Genomic DNA, 22,500 nt, shown 5'->3' with positions numbered 1-22,500 from the left:
GTTACTAACAAGCTCTTAATACTTCCTTATTTGTTACTAACAAGCTCTTAATACTTCCTTATTTGTTACTAACATGCTCTTAATACTTCCTTATTTGTTACTAACAAGCTCTTAATACTTCCTTATTTGTTACTAACAAGCTCTTAATACTTCCTTATTTGTTACTAACATGCTCTTAATACTTCCTTATTTGTTACTAACATGCTCTTAATACTTCCTTATTTGTTACTAACAAGCTCTTAATACTTCCTTATTTGTTACTAACAAGCTCTTAATACTTCCTTATTTGTTACTAACAAGCTCTTAATACTTCCTTATTTGTTACTAACAAGCTCTTAATACTTCCTTATTTGTTACTAACAAGCTCTTAATACTTCCTTATTTGTTACTAACAAGCTCTTAATACTTCCTTATTTGTTACTAACAAGCTCTTAATACTTCCTTATTTGTTACTAACAAGCTCTTAATACTTCCTTATTTGTTACTAACAAGCTCTTAATACTTCCTTATTTGTTACTAACAAGCTCTTAATACTTCCTTATTTGTTACTAACAAGCTCTTAATACTTCCTTATTTGTTACTAACAAGCTCTTAATACTTCCTTATTTGTTACTAACATGCTCTTAATACTTCCTTATTTGTTACTAACAAGCTCTTAATACTTCCTTATTTGTTACTAACATGCTCTTAATACTTCCTTATTTGTTACTAACATGCTCTTAATACTTCCTTATTTGTTACTAACAAGCTCTTAATACTTCCTTATTTGTTACTAACATGCTCTTAATACTTCCTTATTTGTTACTAACAAGCTCTTAATACTTCCTTATTTGTTACTAACATGCTCTTGATACTTCCTTATTTGTTACTAACATGCTCTTAATACTTCCTTATTTGTTACTAACATGCTCTTAATACTTCCTTATTTGTTACTAACAAGCTCTTAATACTTCCTTATTTGTTACTAACATGCTCTTGATACTTCCTTATTTGTTACTAACAAGCTCTTAATACTTCCTTATTTGTTACTAACATGCTCTTAATACTTCCTTATTTGTTACTAACATGCTCTTAATACTTCCTTATTTGTTACTAACAAGCTCTTAATACTTCCTTATTTGTTACTAACAAGCTCTTAATACTTCCTTATTTGTTACTAACATGCTCTTAATACTTCCTTATTTGTTACTAACAAGCTCTTAATACTTCCTTATTTGTTACTAACAAGCTCTTAATACTTCCTTATTTGTTACTAACATGCTCTTAATACTTCCTTATTTGTTACTAACATGCTCTTAATACATCCTTATTTGTTACTAACAAGCTCTTAATACTTCCTTATTTGTTACTAACAAGCTCTTAATACTTCCTTATTTGTTACTAACAAGCTCTTAATACTTCCTTATTTGTTACTAACAAGCTCTTAATACTTCCTTATTTGTTACTAACAAGCTCTTAATACTTCCTTATTTGTTACTAACAAGCTCTTAATACTTCCTTATTTGTTACTAACAAGCTCTTAATACTTCCTTATTTGTTACTAACAAGCTCTTAATACTTCCTTATTTGTTACTAACAAGCTCTTAATACTTCCTTATTTGTTACTAACAAGCTCTTAATACTTCCTTATTTGTTACTAACAAGCTCTTAATACTTCCTTATTTGTTACTAACAAGCTCTTAATACTTCCTTATTTGTTACTAACAAGCTCTTAATACTTCCTTATTTGTTACTAACAAGCTCTTAATACTTCCTTATTTGTTACTAACATGCTCTTAATACTTCCTTATTTGTTACTAACAAGCTCTTAATACTTCCTTATTTGTTACTAACAAGCTCTTAATACTTCCTTATTTGTTACTAACATGCTCTTAATACTTCCTTATTTGTTACTAACAAGCTCTTAATACTTCCTTATTTGTTACTAACAAGCTCTTAATACTTCCTTATTTGTTACTAACATGCTCTTAATACTTCCTTATTTGTTACTAACAAGCTCTTAATACTTCCTTATTTGTTACTAACATGCTCTTAATACTTCCTTATTTGTTACTAACATGCTCTTAATACTTCCTTATTTGTTACTAACATGCTCTTAATACTTCCTTATTTGTTACTAACATGCTCTTAATACTTCCTTATTTGTTACTAACATGCTCTTAATACTTCCTTATTTGTTACTAACAAGCTCTTAATACTTCCTTATTTGTTACTAACATGCTCTTAATACTTCCTTATTTGTTACTAACAAGCTCTTAATACTTCCTTATTTGTTACTAACATGCTCTTAATACTTCCTTATTTGTTACTAACATGCTCTTGATACTTCCTTATTTGTTACTAACAAGCTCTTAATACTTCCTTATTTGTTACTAACAAGCTCTTAATACTTCCTTATTTGTTACTAACAAGCTCTTAATACTTCCTTATTTGTTACTAACAAGCTCTTAATACTTCCTTATTTGTTACTAACATGCTCTTAATACTTCCTTATTTGTTACTGACATGCTCTTAATACTTCCTTATTTGTTACTAACATGCTCTTAATACTTCCTTATTTGTTACTAACATGCTCTTAATACTTCCTTATTTCTTACTAACATGCTCTTAATACTTCCTTATTTGTTACTAACATGCTCTTAATACTTCCTTATTTGTTACTAACATGCTCTTAATACTTCCTTATTTGTTACTAACATGCTCTTAATACTTCCTTATTTGTTACTAACATGCTCTTAATACTTCCTTATTTGTTACTAACAAGCTCTTAATACTTCCTTATTTGTTACTAACAAGCTCTTAATACTTCCTTATTTGTTACTAACATGCTCTTAATACTTCCTTATTTGTTACTAACAAGCTCTTAATACTTCCTAGTTTATTAGTATTTTCTACTGGATAGTTACTTGTTTGTTACTACCATCTACTGGATGGTTCCTTCTCTGCTACTGCCGAAGGTAAACCAATTACTACAAACTACAGACCAACAGTACTAACTTCTCACATTATCTAAATTACAGACCAACAGTACTAACTTCTCACATTATCTAAATTACAGACCAACAGTACTAACTTCTCACATTATCTAAATTACAGACCAACAGTACTAACTTCTTACATTATCTAAACTACAGACCAACAATACTAACTTCTCACATTATCTAAATTACAGACCAACAGTACTAACTTCTCACATTATCTAAATTACAGACCAACAGTACTAACTTCTCACATTATCTAAATTACAGACCAACAGTACTAACTTCTTACATTATCTAAACTACAGACCAACAATACTAACTTCTCACATTATCTAAATTACAGACCAACAGTACTAACTTCTCACATTATCTAAATTACAGACCAACAGTACTAACTTCTTACATTATCTAAATTACAGACCAACAGTACTAACTTCTTACATTATCTAAACTACAGACCAACAAGCTGTATAGCCCTTGTGGCTTAGCGCTTCTTTTTGATTATAATAATAATACAGACCAACAATACTAACTTCTCACATTATCTAAATTACAGACCAACAGTACTAACTTCTCACATTATCTAAATTACAGACCAATAGTACTAACTTCTTACATTATTTAAACTACAGACCAACAGTGTTAACTTCTCACATTGTCTAAATTACAGACCAACACTTCTAACTTCCCGCATTAACAAAAATTTTTGAAGGGGTCCTGTGAAACATCAAATGGAATAGCATCAGTTGCGACAATGTACAGTCCATGGCAGCCTGTGTTGGACCAGGTCTCTACTGCCTTTCACAGTTGCTAAACCATTACGACATGGTCTTGGATGCACGGGAAGACAAGCAGAATGCTAATGTAGTGTACACTGACTTTGCAACAGCCTTCAACAAGTGCGACAAATGGTGTGATAGCGCACAAAATGCGCGCAAAAGAAATAACTGGAAGAGTGAGTAAAGGAATATTTAGGTTAACAAATAGAACTCAGAGAGGAGTAGTAAACAGTGAAGTAGGAATTGCCATAGTGAAAAGTTGTGTTGCTCAAGGCACAGTATTCCCTCTACTTTGTTGCTCATTCTTACATCAGACATAGACGGAGACATAAATCATAGTACCGTAACATCTGTTGCTGATTATACCAGAATCTCTGAGTTGCGTCCCTCATAGACAACGAATCTTCAAGAGGATATAAATCAAGTCTTCCAGTGGGCCTCAGACAATATAATGTTCATTAAGGGCAATTTTCAATTTCTCCACTATGAAAGTAAGGAGGAAATATAGACTGAAATGGAGTACAAAACAAACTCAAATCACTCAACAAAGCGAAAGTTCAATGTACGAGACTTAGGAGTGACTGTCAAAGATTTCAGTCAAGGATCACAGCAATGTTACTGAACCACTGATGATACTCTTCAAGTAACTGGTTCTCTCCATGCTGGAATATTGCTTCCTTCTAACAGCCCCATTCTGTATTCTAAAGCTTCTTTGTATATTCCCAGCTCTTGATATCTCTCTTGCCTTGAACACAGCTGTGAGCACAGAGCAATATTCTAGACGTGTGAGCACAAGTGATTTAAATAGTACTATCAGTGGCTTTATTTCTCATATTTTCAAAGTTCTCAGTGTCCACTCGATCCTTTTTGTGGACTTTGCTGCATTTGTAGCGGGAGGAAAATTCTCGAAACCCGTCAAAGACATATCAAAGGTATCATCTGACATTATTATTCCTAAGTCTTTTACTTGTTTCTTATGTTATAAGAAATGGTCAGTTTGTTCTATATTCAGTGTTTAATTTGAGTTCTTCATTCTTCCAATATCTAAGTAACTTAAAGTTACCACCAATGAGCATAATCTTATTTTCAGTTGCCTACTGGAAGGCGTTGCTGATATCTGATTGTAATATTTCTGCACAGTTTACTGAGGCGACTTTCATGCTGATTTTGGTATCTTCTGTGAAGGATTACACAAAACTGTGACTCTTGTTATCTATGTCTTCTGTAAGGATGAGAAACAGTAATGGTGTCAAAACCGTACCTTGGAGCACTGAACTTTTGTTTTAATGATCTAATAATAGCGAGAAGCATAATTTTACTGCTCTAAATCCATGCTAATTTGGGTTGTGTACGTTATGTTGATCCATAAAAACAGTAAGTTAGCGTCTCAGGAGCCTTTCAAAGACTTTTATGACGTGTGATGCTAATGTTACTGATCTGAAATATTTTTACCATCACTCTGCTGTCTTCGTTGTGAAGGACTCCGTCTGCACTGTTTAAGACTGACCCCATGTATTAAAGATCTTCCCTATAAGGATAGACTGAGGGCCCCCGAACCTGCACTCTCTAGAAGGGCATAGAATTAGGAGGGATATGATTGAGGTGTATAAATGGAAAACAGGAATAAATAAAGGGAATGTATATATCGTGCTAAAAATATCTAGCCAAGACAGGACTTGTAGCAATGGTTTCAAGTTGGAAAAAATCAGATTCAGGAAGGATATAGGAATGCACTGGTTTGGTAACAGAGTTGTGGATGAGTAGAACAAACTCCCGAGTACCATCATAGAAGCTAAAACGTTGTGTAGTTTTAAAAATAGGTTAGATAATTACATGGTGGGTGCTGGTGGTTGTGAGTTGGACCAGACTAACTTGTGCTAACCATACCCCCGGCCGGGATTGAACCCGCGGTCATAGAGTCTCAAAACTCCAGCCCGTCGCGTTAGCCACTAGCCGGGGGTATGGTTTGTTTGCGATCGTGTCATTACGATTTCTTGAGTCAAGTTAACTTGTGCTAATAGGTCTGATGCATTGCTCCTTAAGTAGATGTGACCTGGACCTGACTAGATTGGGTCAGTGGCTTAATTAAGCCCGTAGGTGATTTGGACCTGCCTCGCATAGGCCAGTAGGCCTGCTGCAGTGTTCCTTCTTTCTTATGTTCTTATGCTGAGTGTAACTTTATACTGTGATGCATATGAAATCAAGCTGTCTGAATGATTGATTGTAGGTATTTGAAACTCAGTAGTAGTGTTTGGAGTACGTCCAAGAGGAAACAGGTTCAATTACTAGGTGGAAAGAGAGAGAGAGAGAGAGAGAGAACTAAGCTGGGTAACCCTGCCTCCCAAGATTTACCTCGGATAATATTACATTTGGCCTGTTTTATCCATTACTATCCTCCCTCCCTCCCCTATCTTCCTTCCCTCCTACATATGCTCCCTCATCTTCCCTCATTATCAGTATTCCTCAACCTCCATCTATATTATTAGTGCTATTATTGTATAAATATACACGCTGTATTTTGATTCGTCCAGGAGCCTGGTCTTGAATTTTATGGGTATCTATTAACTTTCCCCTTTTCCCTAGTTGGGGGAGGGAGGGAGGATAGGTGTTTTGGGTGGGTCTCTCCTCACCCCACTGGGGGTTTTGTTCAAGAAGATAGGTTGGTTGCTTAATGACCCTCTACGGGGGTCATTAAGGCTGCATGGTAACCTGTTCACCACCAGAGAATACTTTAATCCCTAAAATTGGGAGTAAAGTTTCAGCATATATACAGTGAGTGAAATACGTCCCACAGGGTATAAATCCTGTAAGGAAGGTAGGTACTGAGATTGGTGTTTGTCAGATGGTGACTTGCCCAGTGGTTCAGCAACTACTGGCTTACTATTATTATATACCTGTGATATACCTGTAATATACCATTGACTGGGCTTTTAGCCAGGCTTTTCTGTTCAATGCCTGTTCAACCAGGTTTGCTTGAGGGGTCTGTTAGAGTATCTCAGAACCTGGCTCTGTTGATGAACTTTGGGTCGTGAACTCCAGCACTGCGCCTGAGGTGTTCAGGGAGAATCGCTGCTACAAGTTCGCTGGACGCCACACATGAAGATAGGAATGCAAGGAATGCTGTCTGTGATATCTTGCGGACACCAGTGCCTCTTAGTCTAACTGGCAGTCTAGCTTGGTTCCACTGTTCGTCATTTAGAACGAAGTTGAGTATTTTTGTGAATATCGACCTTAGAGACTGTGGTATTCATGTAATTTAGGGTTGTATTTGAGGATGAACATCTTAGGGAATATGATAGCCTGAAGAGGCTGAAACACTGCGAGAAGGTACAATGCATCATATGTGTCTAGACTGCCTACTCGTTTTTCCATCCTCCTCAGATCATCCAGTTTGTCCTCGAGAATTACGGTAATAGCATTACTTTCTAGCTGGGCTCCAAGCAGGCTGTTGTCAGGAGTGAGGACAATGGTTGACGCACCTGGTAGTATGGATCTTGCTGCATCGATTGCTTGCTGGGTGGCTGAGATGATTTCCTATTTGAATGGACGAATCCCATTACTGGTACCCATGTCATCATCTGATCCAGATCTGCCAGAAGGGACTCCTTCGTGCCTGCCAGTGTGCCATCATCCAGGAACCAGATATTTAGTTTGCTAGCCAGCCTGATAGTGATTTATCTAACCTCTGTGCAGAAGAGAAATGGGTCGGAGAATCCCTGTGCTAAACACCCTGTGATGAAGTGATTTTGTGCTCCCCAAACAGTAAATTAAGCACCTTGAAGGTCCTGGAAGCCAAGATAGTTTGGTTGAAGCATCATGGCATCAGAGCATAGTTCTAGCTGCCCAGACAACTTTTGTTCCAAGTAGGGAAATTAGATCTAACAAAAATGATCCCAAATGGATGAACAATAGATTAAAACATCTCATTGGTCAAAAGAGAGGCATATATAGGCGTATCAAAAGAGGGGAGGGCAGTTAAGAAATCATTATACTCAATTAAAGAGAGAAATAAAGAAAGGAATAAGAAAATCAAAAAGGGATTATGAAGCTAAGGTTGCAAGGGATTCAAAGACTAACCCAAAAGGGTTCTTTCAGGTATACAGAAGTAAGATTAGGGACAAGACTGGCCCACTTAAGAGTAACTGACAGTGATAAGGATATGTGTGAAATTCTCAGTACCTACTTCCTCTCAGTTTTCACCCAGGAAAATACTAGCGATATTCCTGAAATAATAGATTATGTAGAAGAGGACGATAATAAACTATGCACGATTGTGGTAACTAGTGACATGGTCCTCGGACATTAAATAGAGAAACTAAAACCTAACAAATCCCCAGGCCCTGATGAACTGTTTGCAAGGGTGGTAAAGGAATGTAAAGAGGAACTTAGCATACCTTTGGCTAATCTTTTTAACATATCACTACAAACTGGCATAGTGCCTGATAAGTGGAAAATGGCAAATGTAATACCTATTTACAAGGCAGGTGACAGGTCCTTGGCTTCGAACTATAGACCAATAAGCCTTACCTCCATAGTGGGAAAATTTATGGAATCAATAATTGCCCAAGCAATTCATAGCCATCTTGATAGGCACATATTGATTAATAAATCTCAACACGATTTTACAAAGGGGCGTTCCTGTCTTATGAATGTACTAACATTTTTCACTAAGGTGCTTGAGGAGGTAGATCATGGTAATGAATATGATATTGTGTATGTGGACTTCAGTAAGGCTTTCGATAGAGTTCCACATAAGAGGCTATTGAGGAAACTTAAGGCACACGGAACAGGAGGAGAAATTTTTTCCTGGATAGAGGCATGGCTGACAAATAGGCAGCAGAGTGTTTGCATAAATGGGGAGAAATCAGAATGGGGGCACGTCACAAGCGGTGTTCCTCAGGGGTCAGTGTTGGGCCCGTTGTTGTTCACAATTTACATAAACGACATAGATGAGGGAATAAATAGCGACATAAGCAAATTTGCTGATGACACCAAAATAGGCCGTCCAATTCATTCTAATGAGGACACTAGAGCACTCCAGGATGATTTGAATAGACTGATGCATTGGTCGGAGAAGTGGCAGATGCAGTTTAATATAGACAAATGCAAAGTTCTAAATGTTGGACAGGAAAATAACCATGCGACATATAAACTAAATAATGTAGATCTTAATACTACTGATTGCGAAAAGGATTTAGGAGTTCTGGTTAGCAGTAATCTAAAACCAAGACAACAGTGCATTAGTGTTCGCAATAAAGCTAACAGAATTCTTGGCTTCATGTCTAGAAGTACAAATAATAGAAGTCCTCAGATTGTTCTTCAACTCTATATATTCTTGGTGTGTCGTTCCGAATTTGTAAAACTTGCTATTTTGGCTTAAATAGCAACGCTCGTCTTGCCGGATAAGGCAAACGAAAATTTGTGTATGCAATAATATCGCAAAAATCATTTCGACTATGCTGCTCAGTTCTGGTCACCGTATTACAGAATGGATATAAATGCTCTGGAAAACGTACAGAGGAGGATGACGATGATGATCCCATGTATCAGAAATCTTCCCTATGAGGATAGACTGAGGGCCCTGAATCTGCACTCTCTAGAAAAGCCTAGAATTAGGGGGGATATGATCGAGGTGCATAAATGGAAAACAGGAATAAATAAAGGGGATGTATATAGCCTTCTGAAAATTTCCAGCCAAGACAGGACTCGCAGCAATGGTTTCAAGTTGGAAAAATTCAGATTCAGGAAGGATATAGGAAAGCACTGGTTTGGTAATAGAGTTGTGGATGAGTGGAACAAACTCCCGAGTACAGTTATTGAGGCTAAAATGTTGTGTAGTTTTAAAAATAGGTTAGATAAATAAATACATGAGTGGGTGTGGGTATGTGTTAGTTGGACCTGACTAGCTTGTGCTGCTGGGTCTGGTGCCTTGCTCCTTCCTTGATTGGAGGTGACCAGACTGGGTGGGTCATTGGGAAAATCCAGGGGAAGGGACATGGACCTACTCCGCATGGGTTAGTAGGCCTGTTGCAGTGTTCCTTCTTTCTTATGTTCTTATGTACTCTATACAAATACTTCTGACAGCCGCGCTAGAAACGAGACGGTGAAGAGTGTTGCTCTTGGTGAAGGTCGGAATTCCTCCATATTTTTCAGGGCATAAAGGGATGTACCAAGGAAGAACAGTTTAACTTCGTCGTGAAACTGACCAAGCAGGCAATTATTGACGATCCTCCAATTGAAGTAGCGTGGTAAACTTCCCAAGAACTGGATTGACCATCTCTTATTAGTGTTGGCGGGTGGGGGGAGGGGGTGATGTTGCGGTTTGGAGAGTCATTTGAACAGTGATGTCGACGCCCTTCTGGCAAGACAGTGATTGAATGAGTGACAGTGAAAGTGTTTCTTTTTTGTCGGGTCCCACCCTTTCGGTGGGAGACGAACGGAGTGCTTGCTCTCTCTCTCTCTCTCTCTCTCTCTCTCTCTCTCTCTCTCTCTCTCTCTCTCTCTCTCTCTCTCTCTCTCTCTCTCTCTCCCTCTCTCTCTCTCTCTCTCTCTCTCTCTCTCTCTCTCTCTCTCTCTCTCTCTCTCTCTCTCTCTCTCTCTCTCTCTCTCTATCTCTCTCTCTCTCTCTCTCTCTCTCTCTCTCTCTCTCTCTCTCTCTCTCTCTCTCTCTCTCTCTTATATATATATATATATATATATATATATATATATATATATATATATATATATATATATATATATATATATATATATATATATATATATATATATATATATATATATAAAATAGGTAAAACTTGCTATTTTAGCTTAAATAGCAACGCTCTACTTGTCGGATAAGGCAAACGAAAATTTGTGTATGCAATAATATCGCAAAAATCATTCTGAACCTAACGAAAACATATATTTCACCGTGTTTGTATATTATTAAATTTTTGTAAACTTGTCAAAAATGTATTTAGGTGGATTAGGCTAAATTAAATTGAGCTTGGAATAATAAGGTTAGGTAAGTTTTCTAAGGTTCTTTTGGTATGAAATTATTATTTTTTACATTAACATAAGTGAAAAAATATATCTTTCAATGTATAAGAGAAAATTTTAGAAAAGACTTAATTTTAAATGAGTTTTGTTTGAACTACAGACAACGTTTCGCTCGGGTGGAAACATTAGGTCGTGTTTCCATAAGACACTTGTTGTCCCTGTTCACCCATCAGTAAAATGGGTACTTGGTGTTAGTCAACTGGTGTGGGTCGCATCCTGGGACAATATTGACTTAATTTGCACGAAATGCTCTACATAACAAGGGGCTTTCATTATATTAGTAAGTCATTGATGTCAACTAGGCCTGTATACCTCGTACATGTACTTGTAGAAATAAAGATTATTATTTTTATTATTATGATTATTATTATTATTATTATTATTATTATTATTATTATTATTATTATTATTATTAACAAAAGGTTCTCACTACAGGAAGTGAGTCTATACCAGACTACATTTGCATGGATCATCCTCTACCAGACTACCAGTAGAGCAACAAGGTCAGTCTGTTTACACTCTAAGTTGCTTCCTAATTGTGTTAATCTACGTTAATTTTATCATAGTGAGTTATAGATCTACTCAGGCTTCTAATTAGATTCCTACGACATTCAAATTCATGATGCAGCACCCTTGTCATACAAATTTTAATGCCTACCAGACTGACCAAGGTTACTTAATACCTACCAGACTGACCAAGGTTACTTAATACCTGCCAGACTGACCAAGGTTACTTAATGCCTGCCAGACTGACCAATGTTACTTAATGCCTGCCAGACTGACCAAGGTTACTTAATACCTACCAGACTGACCAATGTTACTTAATGCCTGCCAGACTGACCAAGGTTACTTAATGCCTGCCAGACTGACCAATGTTACTTAATGCCTGCCAGACTGACCAATGTTACTTAATACCTACCAGACTGACCAAGGTTACTTAATACCTGCTAGACTGACCAATGTTACTTAATACCTACCAGACTGACCAAGGTTACTTAATGCCTGCCAGACTGACCAAGGTTACTTAATGCCTGCCAGACTGACCAAGGTTACTTAATGCCTACCAGACTGACCAAGGTTACTTAATGCCTGCCAGACTGACCAATGTTACTTAATGCCTGCCAGACTGACCAAGGTTACTTAATGCCTACCAGACTGACCAATGTTACTTAATGCCTGCCAGACTGACCAATGTTACTTAATACCTACCAGACTGACCAATGTTACTTAATGCCTGCCAGACTGACCAAGGTTACTTAATACCTGCCAGACTGACCAAGGTTACTTAATGCCTGCCAGACTGACCAAGGTTACTTAATACCTGCCAGACTGACCAAGGTTACTTAATGCCTGCCAGACTGACCAAGGTTACTTAATACCTGCCAGACTGACCAAGGTTACTTAATGCCTACCAGACTGACCAAGGTTACTTAATACCTGCCAGACTGACCAAGGTTACTTAATACCTGCCAGACTGACCAAGGTTACTTAATACCTGCCAGACTGACCAAGGTTACTTAATACCTACCAGACTGACCAAGGTTACTTAATACCTGCCAGACTGACCAATGTTACTTAATACCTGCCAGACTGACCAAGGTTACTTAATGCCTGCCAGACTGACCAAGGTTACTTAATGCCTACCAGACTGACCAAGGTTACTTAATGCCTGCTAGACTGAGCAAGGTTACTTAATGCCTGCCAGACTGACCAAGGTTACTTAATGCCTACCAGACTGACCAAGGTTACTTAATGCCTGCCAGACTGACCAATGTTACTTAATGCCTGCCAGACTGACCAAGGTTACTTAATGCCTACCAGACTGACCAATGTTACTTAATGCCTGCCAGACTGACCAAGGTTACTTAATACCTGCCAGACTGACCAAGGTTACTTAATGCCTACCAGACTGACCAAGGTTACTTAATACCTGCCAGACTGACCAAGGTTACTTAATGCCTGCCAGACTGACCAAGGTTACTTAATGCCTACCAGACTGACCAATGTTACTTAATGCCTGCCAGACTGACCAAGGTTACTTAATACCTGCCAGACTGACCAAGGTTACTTAATACCTGCCAGACTGACCAAGGTTACTTAATACCTGCCAGACTGACCAAGGTTACTTAATACCTACCAGACTGACCAAGGTTACTTAATGCCTGCCAGACTGACCAAGGTTACTTAATGCCTGCCAGACTGACCAATGTTACTTAATGCCTGCCAGACTGACCAAGGTTACTTAATGCCTACCAGACTGACCAATGTTACTTAATCCCTCCCAGACTGACCAATGTTACTTAATGCCTGCCAGACTGACCAAGGTTACTTAATGCCTACCAGACTGACCAATGTTACTTAATGCCTGCCAGACTGACCAAGGTTACTTAATACCTGCCAGACTGACCAAGGTTACTTAATGCCTGCCAGACTGACCAATGTTACTTAATGCCTGCCAGACTGACCAATGTTACTTAATACCTACCAGACTGACCAATGTTACTTAATGCCTGCCAGACTGACCAAGGTTACTTAATACCTGCCAGACTGACCAAGGTTACTTAATACCTGCCAGACTGACCAAGGTTACTTAATACCTGCCAGACTGACCAAGGTTACTTAATGCCTGCCAGACTGACCAATGTTACTTAATACCTACCAGACTGACCAATGTTACTTAATGCCTGCCAGACTGACCAAGGTTACTTAATACCTGCCAGACTGACCAAGGTTACTTAATGCCTGCCAGACTGACCAAGGTTACTTAATGCCTGCCAGACTGACCAATGTTACTTAATACCTACCAGACTGACCAAGGTTACTTAATGCCTGCCAGACTGACCAAGGTTACTTAATGCCTGCCAGACTGACCAATGTTACTTAATGCCTGCCAGACTGACCAATGTTACTTAATACCTACCAGACTGACCAAGGTTACTTAATGCCTGCCAGACTGACCAAGGTTACTTAATACCTGCCAGACTGACCAAGGTTACTTAATGCCTGCCAGACTGACCAATGTTACTTAATACCTACCAGACTGACCAATGTTACTTAATGCCTGCCAGACTGACCAAGGTTACTTAATACCTACCAGACTGACCAAGGTTACTTAATGCCTGCCAGACTGACCAAGGTTACTTAATACCTACCAGACTGACCAATGTTACTTAATGCCTGCCAGACTGACCAAGGTTACTTAATGCCTGCCAGACTGACCAAGGTTACTTAATACCTACCAGACTGACCAAGGTTACTTAATACCTGCCAGACTGACCAAGGTTACTTAATGCCTGCCAGACTGACCAATGTTACTTAATACCTACCAGACTGACCAAGGTTACTTAATGCCTGCCAGACTGACCAAGGTTACTTAATACCTGCCAGACTGACCAATGTTACTTAATACCTACCAGACTGACCAAGGTTACTTAATACCTGCCAGACTGACCAAGGTTACTTAATGCCTGCCAGACTGACCAATGTTACTTAATACCTACCAGACTGACCAAGGTTACTTAATGCCTGCCAGACTGACCAAGGTTACTTAATGCCTGCCAGACTGACCAATGTTACTTAATACCTACCAGACTGACCAAGGTTACTTAATACCTGCCAGACTGACCAAGGTTACTTAATGCCTGCCATACTGACCAAGGTTACTTAATACCTGCCAGACTGACCAAGGTTACTTAATGCCTGCCAGACTGACCAATGTTACTTAATACCTACCAGACTGACCAAGGTTACTTAATACCTGCCAGACTGACCAAGGTTACTTAATGCCTGCTAGACTGACCAAGGTTACTTAATACCTGCCAGACTGACCAAGGTTACTTAATGCCTGCCAGACTGACCAATGTTACTTAATGCCTGCCAGACTGACCAAGGTTACTTAATGCCAGCCAGACTGACCAAGGTTACTTAATGCCTGCCAGACTGACCAATGTTACTTAATACCTACCAGACTGACCAAGGTTACTTAATGCCTGCCAAACTGACCAAGGTTACTTAATGCCTGCCAGACTGACCAAGGTTACTTAATGCCTGCCAGACTGACCAATGTTACTTAATACCTACCAGACTGACCAAGGTTACTTAATGCCTGCCAGACTGACCAAGGTTACTTAATGCCTGCCAGACTGACCAAGGTTACTTAATGCCTGCCAGACTGACCAAGGTTACTTAATGCCTACCAGACTGACCAAGGTTACTTAATGCCTACCAGACTGACCAAGGTTACTTAATGCCTGCCAGACTGACCAAGGTTACTTAATACCTACCAGACTGACCAAGGTTACTTAATGCCTGCCAGACTGACCAAGGTTACTTAATGCCTGCCAGACTGACCAAGGTTACTTAATGCCTGCCAGACTGACCAAGGTTACTTAAAACCTGCCAGACTGACCAAGGTTACTTAATACCTGCCAAACTGACCAAGGTTACTTAATGCCTGCCAGACTGACCAAGGTTACTTAATGCCTGCCAGACTGACCAAGGTTACTTAATGCCTGCCAGACTGACCAAGGTTACTTAATGCCTGCCAGACTGACCAAGGTTACTTAATACCTACCAGACTGACCAAGGTTACTTAATACCTACCAGACTGACCAAGGTTACTTAATACCTACCAGACTGACCAAGGTTACTTAATGCCTACCAGACTGACCAAGGTTACTTAATACCTACCAGACTGACCAAGGTTACTTAATGCCTGCTAGACTGACCAAGGTTACTTAATACCTACCAGACTGACCAAGGTTACTTAATACCTGCCAGACTGACCAAGGTTACTTAATACCTACCAGACTGACCAAGGTTACTTAATACCTGCCAGACTGACCAAGGTTACTTAATGCCTGCCAGACTGACCAAGGTTACTCAATACCTGCCAGACTGACCAAGGTTACTTAATGCCTGCCAGACTGACCAAGGTTACTTAATACCTACCAGACTGACCAAGGTTACTTAATACCTACCAGACTGACCAAGGTTACTTAATACCTACCAGACTGACCAAGGTTACTCAGTACCTGCCAGACTGACCAAGGTTACTTAATGCCTGCCAGACTGACCAAGGTTACTTAATACCTGCCAGACTGACCAAGGTTACTTAATACCTACCAGACTGACCAAGGTTACTTAATACCTACCAGACTGACCAAGGTTACTTAATACCTGCCAGACTGACCAAGGTTACTTAATACCTGCCAGACTGACCAAGGTTACTTAATACCTACCAGACTGACCAAGGTTACTTAATGCCTACCAGACTGACCAAGGTTACTTAATACCCACCAGACTGACCAAGGTTACTTATTATACGTGTCTTCGTCTCTGTAATATAATTTCGTTAGATTAATCAGCCTTATCATGTGAGAGATAGTCTATAATAAGAGAAATTGATATATAATAAGAGATACAATCTATAGTAAGAGAGATGCAGTCTATAATAAGAGATACAATCTGTAATAAGAGAGATACCGTCTATAATAAGAGAGATGAAGTTTATAATAAGAGAAATTTATCAATAATAAGAGATACAGTCTATAACGAGAGATACAGTCTATAAAGAGAGATACAGTCTATAAAGAGAGATACAGTCTATAAAGAGAGATACAGTCTATAAAGAGATACAGTCTATAACGAGAAATACAGTCTATAAAGACAGATACAGTCTATAACGAGAGATACAGTCTATAAAGAGAGATACAGTCTATAAAGACAGATACAGTCTATAACGAGAGATACAGTCTATAACGAGAGATACAGTCTATAAAGAGAAATACAGTCTATAAAGAGAGATAAAGTCTATAAAGAGAGATACAGTCTATAACGAGAGATACAGTCTATAACGAGAGATACAGTCTATAACGAGAGATACAGTCTATAACGAGAGATACATTCTATAACGAGAGATACAGTCTATAACGAGAGATACAGTCTATAACGAGAGATACAGTCTATAACGAGAGATACAGTCTATAACGAGACAGTCTATGACGAGAGATGCAGTCTATAACGAGAGATACAGTCTATAACGAGAGATACAGTCTATAACGAGAGATACAGTCTATAACGAGAGATGCAGTCTATAACGAGAGATACAGTCTATAACGAGAGATACAGTCTATAACGAGAGATACAGTCTATAACGAGAGATACAGTCTATAACGAGAGATACAGTCTATAACGAGAGATACAGTCTATAACGAGAGATACAGTCTATAACGAGAGATACAGTCTATAACGAGAGATACAGTCTATAACGAGAGGTACAGTCTATAACGAGAGATACAGTCTATAACGAGAGATACAGTCTATAACGAGAGATACAGTCTATAACGAGAGATACAGTCTATAACGAGAGATACAGTCTATAACGAGAGATACAGTCTATAACGAGAGATACAGTCTATAACGAGAGATACAGTCTATAACGAGAGATGCAGTCTATAACGAGAGATGCAGTCTATAACGAGAGATACAGTCTATAACGAGAGATACATTCTATAACGAGAGATACAGTCTATAACGAGAGATACATTCTATAACGAGAGATACAGTCTATAACGAGAGATACATTCTATAACGAGAGATACAGTCTATAACGAGAGATACAGTCTATAACGAGAGATACAGTCTATAACGAGAGATACATTCTATAACGAGAGATACAGTCTATAACGAGAGATACATTCTATAACGAGAGATACATTCTATAACGAGAGATACATTCTATAACGAGAGATACAGTCTATAACGAGAGATACATTCTATAACGAGAGATACAGTCTATAACGAGAGATACAGTCTATAACGAGAGATACATTCTATAACGAGAGATACAGTCTATAACGAGAGATACATTCTATAACGAGAGATACAGTCTATAACGAGAGATACATTCTATAACGAGAGATACAGTCTATAACGAGAGATACAGTCTATAACGAGAGATACAGTCTATAACGAGAGATACATTCTATAACGAGAGATACAGTCTATAACGAGAGATACAGTCTATAACGAGAGATACAGTCTATAACGAGAGATACATTCTATAACGAGAGATACAGTCTATAACGAGAGATACAGTCTATAACGAGAGATACAGTCTATAACGAGAGATACAGTCTATAACGAGAGATACAGTCTATAACGTGAGATAGTCTATAACGAGAGATACAGTCTATAATAAGAACTATGCACTCTAGCACGGCAGTACATTGATTTCTTTCACATAGAATGTACCGTGTCAATAATATATACATGTATCTCTCCCTAAGTAAAAGAACTGCGTATTAGTTCTTAATTAATCAGGTGCGTGTGTGCGGTACCTGTGGCCGATTTTAAGATTTGCTGCTTTCGTAAGGAGTAAATTCGGTGTGCAGGTTTGGGACCAATCCCACCAGTATCTTCCAGGTGTAGATTATGATGTATTTTTCTAAGGAGTAGTTCTAGGGTCTCCAAGGCGCTCCCAGCAGTTTAGGTGCTGGACTAAGTTTATGCGACCTGTGAAGGTTCTCTGAACATTTTCCATCCCAACAGTTTCGCCAGCCGCAAGGAAGACCATTGATACACAACAGTATTCTAGCCTAGAGAGAACAAGTGACCCGAAGTGTCATCATTGGCTTGGCATCGTTTGTTTTGAAACTTGTTATTATCCAACATATCATTTCTTATCCAACATATCATTTCGCTAGTGACTGCGATAAAGACATTGATGTGCTCCTTGAAAGTGAGATCCTCTGACATTATCACTCCCAGGTCTTGAACTCTGATGGCATTACCACTTATTTTTAATATAATAATAATATTATTATTATTAAAAATAATACCTGTTGACTCTAACATCACTATCATTAGACAAATTAGATTTAGACACAAATCACACCCTTACTGGGAGCGGAAACTTGACGTTTCGGTCGATCGTGAACATTGTTAGATTCAGGACGGAACGAAACATTGCCTTCAGTTTTTCTATGAATTGTGGGTTAGTTGTGAATTGTTCCAGTCACGGTGTTGTGGGTTAGTTGTGAATTGTTCCAGTCACGGTGTTGTTAGTTAGTTGTGAATTATTCCAGTCACGGTGTTGTGGGTTAGTTGTGAATTGTTCCAGTCACGGTGTTGTTGGTTAGTTGTGAATTGTTCCAGTCATGGTGTTGTGGGTTAGTTGTGAATTGTTCCAGTCACGGTGTTGTGGGTTAGTTGTGAATTGTTCCAGTCACGGTGTTGTGGGTTACTTGTGAATTGTTCCAGTCATGGTGTTGTGGGTTAGTTGTGAATTGTTCCAGTCACGTTGTTGTGGGTTAGTTGTGAATTGTTCCAGTCACGGTGTTGTGGGTTAGTTGTGAATTGTTCCAGTCACGGTGTTGTTAGTTAGTTGTGAATTATTCCAGTCACGGTGTTGTGGGTTAGTTGTGAATTGTTCCAGTCACGGTGTTGTTGGTTAGTTGTGAATTGTTCCAGTCATGGTGTTGTGGGTTAGTTGTGAATTGTTCCAGTCACGGTGTTGTGGGTTACTTGTGAATTGTTCCAGTCATGGTGTTGTGGGTTAGTTGTGAATTGTTCCAGTCACGGTGTTGTGGGTTAGTTGTGAATTGTTCCAGTCACGGTGTTGTTGGTTAGTTGTGAATTGTTCCAGTCACGGTGTTGTGGGTTAGTTGTGAATTGTTCCACCCACGGTGTTGTGGGTTAGTTATGAATTGTTCCAGTCACGGTGTTGTGGGTTAGTTGTGAATTGTTCCAGCCATGGTGTTGTGGGTTAGTTATGAATTGTTCCAGTCACGGTGTTGTGGGTTAGTTGTGAATTGTTCCAGTCACGGTGTTGGGGGTTAGTTGTGAATTATTCCAGCCACGATGTTGTGGGTTAGTTGTGAATTGTTCCAGTCATGGTGTTGTGGGTTAGTTGTGAATTGTTCCAGTCACGATGTTGTTGGTTAGTTGTGAATTGTTCCAGTCACGGTGTTGTTGGTTAGTTGTGAATTGTTCCAGTCACGATGTTGTGGGTTAGTTGTGAATTGTTCCAGTCACGGTGTTGTTTGGTTAGGTGTGAATTGTTAAAGTCACGGTGTTGTTGGTTAGTTGTGAATTGTTCCAGTCACGGTGTTGTGGGTTAGTTGTGAATTGTTCCAGTCACGGTGTTGTGGGTTAGTTATGAATTGTTCCAGCCATGGTGTTGTGGGTTAGTTATGAATTGTTCCAGTCACGGTGTTGTGGGTTAGTTGTGAATTGTTCCAGCCACGATGTTGTGGGTTAGTTGTGAATTGTTCCAGTCACGGTGTTGTGGGTTAGTTGTGAATTGTTCCAGCCACGATGTTGTGGGTTGTGAATTGTTCCAGTCACGGTGTTGTTTGGTTAGGTGTGAATTGTTCCAGTCACGGTGTTGTTGGTTAGTTGTGAATTGTTCCAGTCACGGTGTTGTTGGTTAGTTGTGAATTGTTCCAGTCACGGTGTTGTTGGTTAGTTGTGAATTGTTCCAGCCACGGTATTGTGGGTTTTATTCTTCAATGTCATCTTAGTCAGTTCCTGATCAGCCGGGCTGTGGCTCGTACGTTGGTTTGCGTGCAGCCAGCAGCAACAGCCTGGTTGATCAGGCGCTGATCCACCAGGAGGCCTGGTCACAGACCGGGCCGCGGGGGCGTTGACCCCCGGAACTCTCTCCAGGTAAACTCCAGGTAGCATGACACATTCAAGCATGATACAATTTAGACATTTCATGAAGACAGTTCATTCACCACTTCAAGATACATATTTTAGTATCCTCGCAGTTAGGACTGAAATATTCCAGTCTGAAGGATATACACAATACTTCAGGCATCCGTGAGCATAGAGACTAGGAGGAAAGTGAATGAAGTTAGTAGTGATATGGTTCAAAGTCAATTAGATAGACTGAAACAAGTCACCGGGCCCTGACGAAGTCTTGTCAGGAATTCTAAAGGAATTCAATGAGGAACCCAGCGAACTATTAGTTGGTCCATTCAATAAATCACTGCAGACGAGTATCTTACCACGTGAGTGGAATATGAGAAAGGTTATACTCATTGACGAAGTAGGAGATAGATCCTCGGCTTCAAATTATAGATCAGTCAGACTAACCTCAATTGTGGGATAGTTGATGGAATCAGTAATTGCGGATGCAATTCGAAGCCACCTTCAAAAGAAGAGAAGTATATATATGAATCTCAGCACGGTTTTACAAAATGGCGTTTTTGCCTTACAAATACCTTAACTTTTTCCACTAAGGTTTTCGAGGCAGTAGAGCAAGATAAAGAACGATAAATTAAACACATGTGAAACACTTGTGTCTAATTTATCAACTTGTCGGTTCTCTGAACCATTCATCTACAAGATAAAGAACACAGTATTATGTATATGAACTTCAGCAAGGCCTGTGATAAAGTTCCCCGTAGATGAATAATGAACAAAGCAGCGGTGCAAGGCATAGCAGGAGAAATATCTCTGGCTCGAGGCATGGTTGACTTATAGCCAAAAGAGAGTTTGCATAAGTGGTAAGAAATCACAGTGGGGACTCGTTACAAGTGGTGTTCCACAGGAGTCACCACTGGACCAGTTATTGTTTACAATCAGCATGAACAACATAGACGAGAGGAATAAATAGTGACATTAAATAGGTCGTTAGATAATTTCTGAGGACACTAGAGCGCTATAGGATGACCTGCTTAGGTTGATGTGATTGATAGGTGACTGATGAGTTTTCTGTGGACAAATGTAATGTTCAAGTTCTCGAAAAAAGAAAATAACTGTAGCACTTACAAAGTAAATAGTATAGATCCCAGTCAGACTAAATGCGAGAATTATGCAGTAGTTCTGGTGAGCAGTAGTTCAAAGTCAAGACAACAGTGCACAAGTCTTTACAATAAAGCTAATAGGATTCTTGGCTTTATATCAAGAAGTACTAGAAGTCCAAAGGTTATACTTTGATATACTTTTGATAAGTTTCGAGAGTATTTGCTACTCCCGGAGCCCGACCCTAGGCCAGGCTTGTTTCTGTTCGCTTCTGGTCTCAGTATTACAGATTCAATTCAGTTCAAGTTTATTCTCTATAATGGTTACAATGTGGGGTTTACAGGTTTTGGGTATTTTGTGGTTTACATGTTATAAAATACAAATTACAGAGGGGGCCACTAGGACACCTAGCATGGCTAGGCATCTCGAGCAGACTTAGATTAATTCTTAACATTAAATCCTTACAGATTATAGTATTAATTAAGGCTAAGTGACTACATCATAATTTGTGAGTTTAGCAATGTGAATGCTTTTGTTTTGGCACAATACAAGGTGTCTATATTTGAGTATCATAGTCAAACTTATGACTAGTTAGGATTTATTATTTTAAGATTAAGATTAGTATTTCTGGGTTTATAGTCAGTGGGTGAGTGTAATTTTGAACCACCAGGTGGTTATCATGTAGTTAGTTGTCGGGGTGGATCAGGGAGATAAGATGTTTTCTAACTGTAGTTTTGAAAGTGATGAATGTGTCTGCAGTTCTAGAGTTTTCAGGTAGGGTGTTCCAGATTTTAGGTCCTTTGAAATACATTGAATTTTTGTAAAGGTTTAGTCGGACACGGGGAATGTCATAGAGATGTTTGTGTCTGGTGTTACGCCTGTGGATCCTGTCACAGCTATCAAGAAAGCGTTTTAGGTCAAGGTTAATATTGGAATTTAAGGTCCTG

At 38.9% G+C, this 22,500-nt stretch overlaps 1 protein-coding gene across 2 annotated transcripts in view; it reads left to right on the top strand.

Moving 5' to 3' along the window:
- The window catches only part of LOC128690262 (uncharacterized), a 176,536-nt gene that overhangs the window by 104,751 nt on the left and 49,285 nt on the right, over positions 1-22,500 (top strand). For both annotated transcript variants that reach the window (XM_070090579.1, XM_070090580.1), the window contains one exon: positions 11,237-11,304. The gene's annotated coding sequence lies outside the window, so the exon portion shown is untranslated. The remainder of the gene's footprint in view (positions 1-11,236; positions 11,305-22,500) is intronic.

This window comes from Cherax quadricarinatus, chromosome 32 (genome assembly GCF_038502225.1).
Source record: "Cherax quadricarinatus isolate ZL_2023a chromosome 32, ASM3850222v1, whole genome shotgun sequence".
In the NCBI taxonomy this organism is placed as follows: domain Eukaryota; kingdom Metazoa; phylum Arthropoda; class Malacostraca; order Decapoda; family Parastacidae; genus Cherax; species Cherax quadricarinatus.
The sequence above is the reverse complement of the archived record's forward strand: the minus strand, read 5'-3'. Positions and strand labels throughout refer to the sequence as shown.